General features: G+C 36.0%; 1 pseudogene; it reads left to right on the top strand.

Annotated features, from left to right (window-relative positions):
• The first annotated feature begins 4,571 nt into the window (after positions 1 to 4,571).
• On the top strand, positions 4,572 to 4,973 carry LOC114640352 (annotated as a pseudogene).
• Positions 4,974 to 5,249: the final 276 nt, after the last annotated feature.

Raw genomic sequence — 5,249 nt, 5'->3', positions numbered from 1 at the left:
TGCTCCACACTTTGTCTCTGTATTTGCCCCCTTGAGTAATTTGTTACTCTTAAAAATGACTGAAACATTCTTTGGTCTTCCGTCTTCTTGTGCTTCATGTGGTCTGTGAGTTGTATCCTGGGTATTCTGAGCTTTGGGGCTAATATCCACTTATCGGTGAGTGCATATCATGTATGTTCTTTTGTGATTAGTGTACCTCACTCAGGATGATATTTTCTAGCTCCATTCATTTGCCTAAGAATTTCATGAATTCATTGTTTTTAATAGCTGAGTAGTACTCCATTTTGTAAATGTACCACGTTTTCTGTATCCATTTCTCTATTGAAGGACATCTGGGTTCTTTCCAGCTTCTGGCTATTATAAATAAGGCTGCTATAAATATAGTGAAGCATGTGTCCTTGCTATATGTAGGAGCATCTTCTAGGTATAGGCCCAGGAGTGGCATAACTGGGTCCTCAGGTACTACTATGTCAAATTTTCTGAGTAACCGCCAGACTGATTTCGAGAGTGATTGTACCAACTTACAATTCCCGCCCCCAGCAATAGAGAAATGTTTCTCTTTCTCCACATCCTCCCCAGCATCTACTATCCCCCAAATTTTTTATCTTAGCCATTCTGACTGGTGTGAGGTGGAATCTCAGGTTTCTTTTGGTTTGCATTTCCCTGATGACTAAGAATGTTGAACATTCCTTTAGGTGAATATTTCCTCTTCTTGAAGCTTCCAGTAATATCCATGACAAGGTGACCCATTTCTTGGCAGACATTATGAAAACAGTCATGTTCTTTTATTGGCTTTATACTGTTTTATTACCTTACTATAAAAAAAATACACACAAAAACAGCCTAAAATTTTTTACATACTGGCCAGACAGTGGTGGTACAGATCTTCAATTCCAGTACTCTAGATGCAGAGGTGGATCTCTGTGAATCTGAGGACAATCTAGTCTACAAAATGAGTTCTAGTACAGCCAGGGTTATTCACAAAGAAACTCTGTCTCGAAAAACAAAACAAAACAAACAAACAAAAATGAAGTACTGTAATACCTTCTTCCCAAATGGTGGGTAATTTTTCTAAATATTTGCCATTATTTCTTTCTTCCCAGGAAAAGTTGAATAATAATTAAATTTCATAAAATTCAGATTGTATTTATAAAATAAAATTTAAAAGGTAAAATGAAGATTGTAGGTGTTGAAGTCATTAGTTTTGGATATTTAATTAATAAATCTTCTTGTCAGGTAGAAGATAACAACAACTCATATTTTGTAGATATTATTTTAATTACATAGAATTTTAATGAACTACTACAACATGAAACTGATATGTAGCACGGTATTAACACATCTAACCATAAAAATAAGGAATTCACCTAAAGAAATGTTCAACATCTTTAGTCATCAGGGAAATGCAAACCAAAACAACCCCGAGATTCCACCGCACACCACTCAGAATGGCTAAGATAAAAAAACTCACAGGATAGCAGAGTTCTTCTAATATTTTGGAAATATTAGAGTCATGTGATCTAGTACCTGCAGTTCCATATTTCTGTGACAACAGTTTCACTCATCTCTAATTTCTGATTTTAAAAGCTAAAGAACTTAAAAATGACAAAACAATATAAAAATTCAGACTGATGACAATGATTTCATCATGTATTTTAGAGGGAACATATAGAAATTGCAATATCAAAAATTAGTAATAATTTGAGATTGCTGCAGAAGTGCATTTCTGAAGCATGGACCTCTGTGCTGCAGAAGCATGGTTGGCTCATGCCTTTGCCTGGCATGCTCTTAGTATACTGAGGTTATCAATTAAGGTTCATTTCTCTCCTACCTGCTGACCCCACACTTGTTCCACATCAGGTACTACCTTTATGTTTGGGGGGAGTGTTACTGGCTTGTCTGTTTAATTTTTATTTGTTGATGTAGATATGTTGATGTTAAATATGACATCATAATGTAGGTCAAGCAGGCTGTGAAATTATCATCCTCCTGTATCCATCTCTGGAGTACTGGAAATGTAGATCTGCCCCCACTGTAGCCACCAGGAACTCTTCTTAATCTCCAAATTCTTTATTAACTCTGTGAGGATCTTAGTACAGAATTTAACAGGATGCTGTTATATTGCATTGTGCGACATAGAATAAAATGAAAGAATTGCACAAAGGATGGGAGAGAAGTGTGTAGGAAAATTGGACTATAATGTCTCTTAATTAAAATGAGAGGTGGGTGGGAAATGCACATTTTTTAGGGCCGTATGGAATGGGGAACATCTAACAGTTTGAATGGAAGAGGGATCAACTTCAGTCTATCACAACTTAGAAGTAGAGTGACTATATTCCTGCAGAGGTCAATAACTTCTGCAGTTCTAGCTTCCCAGGGACTAAATAAGTAGGTATGTTACTTAACTTTAGTTGCCAACTTGCCATAAACTAGAAAAGGGAACTTGGAAAAGGAAACTGCAAATGAGAAATTGCCTAGATCAGATTGACCTGTGCCCTTACCTGTGAAAGATGTTTATAATTGTTAACTGATATAACAGGGTCCAGCCTCTGTGAGTGATGATATTCCTAGGTAGGTGAGCCTGGACTGTGTAACAAAAGTAACTGAGCAAAGTAGAGAGAGCAAGCCAGTAAGTAGCATCCCTCTGTGCTTTCTGCTTCAAGAGTCTGCCTTGGTTTCCATCAGTGATTGTGGTGGTTTGAATGAAAATGGTCCCCACAGTTTCTTAAGGAGTGACACAATTAGGAGATGTGGCTATGTTGGGGAGAGTATGGCCTTTGTGTCGAGAGTGTTTCACTGTGAAGGGACTCCAAAGTTTCAAATAATCAAGCCAGTCCCAGTATCTCTCTTTGTGCTGTGTGTGGATCCAGATGTAGAACTTTCAGCTCCCTCTCCATCACCGCGTCTGCTGAAAGCCTGCATGCTTCTTCCTACTGTGATGATAATAGACTGAACTAACTGGAAACCAGTCTCAATTAAATGTTTTACTTTATAAGGGTTTTCATGGTCATAATATTTCTTCATAGCAATAGAAACTCTAACAAAGACAATGATAAGCCAAAACCTGTAAGCAAAACAAATCCTTTTCCTCCTTAAGCTGCTTTTGGCCATGTAATTTCATCAGAGTAACAGAAAAACCAACTAGGATGGGAATTGGTACCAGAAGTGTGATTCTTACTCTGATGACTTTGACAATGTTGTTTTTCAGGAAAGGTGTAGAAGCAGTTACAAATTTGGGCTGGAAAAAGTTGTTGGGTATTTACGGCTTAATGAGCTGTTTTGTGAGAGCCTGGAAAATAAGAATGTTCTCAAAAGGCAAATGAATGTAAAGCTTAAGAGGAAAGCAAATACTTCATCCCTTGATAACTTTAAAAGTGAAATAACTCTATTCATATAATAATAGTAGTCCAAGAGGGATAAAAGGAGACAACTGTAAAGACCATAACCACATTCGCCAGAAAACACTTATCATGATACAATTTAAAGAACTCTATATTGCTTTATGTGTTTAAAAGTAATGGAACGCTAACTTCTCTAAAGTGAGAACTTAAAGCAGGAAACAAGAGTTGACAGAACTCAGAGTTAAAGGAAAAGAATCATACAAATGCATAAAGAGCACTTGGGATGACAGACACTGCCAAAAATACAGTTGACTGCATTGAGGAAATTCAAGCAAATTTAAGTATAAGTTAGAAAAAAGTTTAAATAACTGTTGATAGGTGAGAAATTTATAAAAGGAAAATTATTTAAGGGACTATCATAAGGAGAGATCACTTAAATAAAGTATATCCTGACTGCATTTTAGAGAAAGGAAAAATGTAATCGATGAAAGGTTTGTTGTTTCTTTTTCCTCCAAGAAAAATGGACAGAGAAAAGCAAAGTCATCCTACAAAAATGGGGAAAGGAAAAAGAGAGGGAGGGAGAAAGCAACAAGGGAAAAAGGGAAGTAAGAAAGGAAAAGACTTGAGATTGAGGGAGATAAAGAGGGAGAAATGGGGGAAGGAGGTATTCTTTTATATCAGTGTCTGGACTATCATTTGGTTCTTATTTTAGACAAATATAAAATTAAAACAAAATGTTTTAATTGGAAACAGAATTTAACAAGGAAAAGATAGAAGGAAGAGCTCATGCTTTGAAGAGGTTAAAAAAAAATAACCTGCCATACTCTCCTAACAGACATCCATAAAGGACAGCATTCTGAACAGAAAGCAAAACCTCACTAACCTTATTTGTTTAATACCATCATCTATAAAGGTTCTTTTTTCTTTTTGATATACTCCCAGAGTTTTTTGTTGTTTATATACGTTCTACTTAATACTATTTTGTTTTTAAGCTTCATATATAAAGAACTGCATCATAAATTCATGATATATTCTTAATTATTGTTATATGCAAGCACACACATATATTTCTGTGTGCAAGTACACACACACACACACATATGTAGACATATACATATCAGAAAGTAATACTGGGAGTGAACAGACAAGTTTAAGGGAGAGAGAAACAAAAGATGATAAGAATATATATGTGCCCTTTTCCTTCTCTACAGCTCCAGCATGGTAGCCATCATGAATGACATAGTAACCATCCAAACCAAGAAGTTCATGACAAACCGTCTGCTTCAGAGGAAACAGACGGTCACTGATGTCCTTCATCCTGGAAAGGCAAGAGTACCAAAGACAGAAATTTGGGAAAAGCTGGCCCAAATGTATAAAACCACATCAGATATCATCTTTGTATTTGGATTCAGAATACACTTTGGTGGTGGCAAGACAACCGGCTTTGGCATATTCTATGATTCTTTAGATTATGCAAAGAAGAATGAGCCTAAACACAGACTTGCAAGATATGGCCTTTATGAGAAGAAAAAGACCTCCTGAAAACAGCAAAAGGAACACAAGAACAGAATGAAGAAAGTCAGGGGGACTGCAAAGGCCAATGTTGGTGCTGGCAAAAAGCCAAAGGAGTAGATCTGTGGTGAGTTGATGTTCTGCTGTGATGTGTAGATTTCTGAGAGAACAAATAAACTAAAAAGCTTAAAAAAAGAATGTATGCATATATATATATATATATGATGAATAAATTTATACTTGATAAGATAATATAAAGTAAAATAAGAAAAGAACTTGAGCATAATTACTCTCTGTGGGCTAATAAAGCTGCTGCCAAAAGACAAGATATTAAATATACTACCCCAGTGGTATCTGTGAACTACTTCCCTATGGTTGTTTATTATAGTGGTGATT

Source organism: Grammomys surdaster, unplaced genomic scaffold, assembly GCF_004785775.1.
Source record: "Grammomys surdaster isolate TR1022 unplaced genomic scaffold, NIH_TR_1.0 125807, whole genome shotgun sequence".
NCBI classification, from domain to species: Eukaryota; Metazoa; Chordata; class Mammalia; order Rodentia; family Muridae; genus Grammomys; species Grammomys surdaster.
Note: the sequence above shows the minus strand (reverse complement) of the source record. Positions and strands in the feature narration are given on the sequence as shown.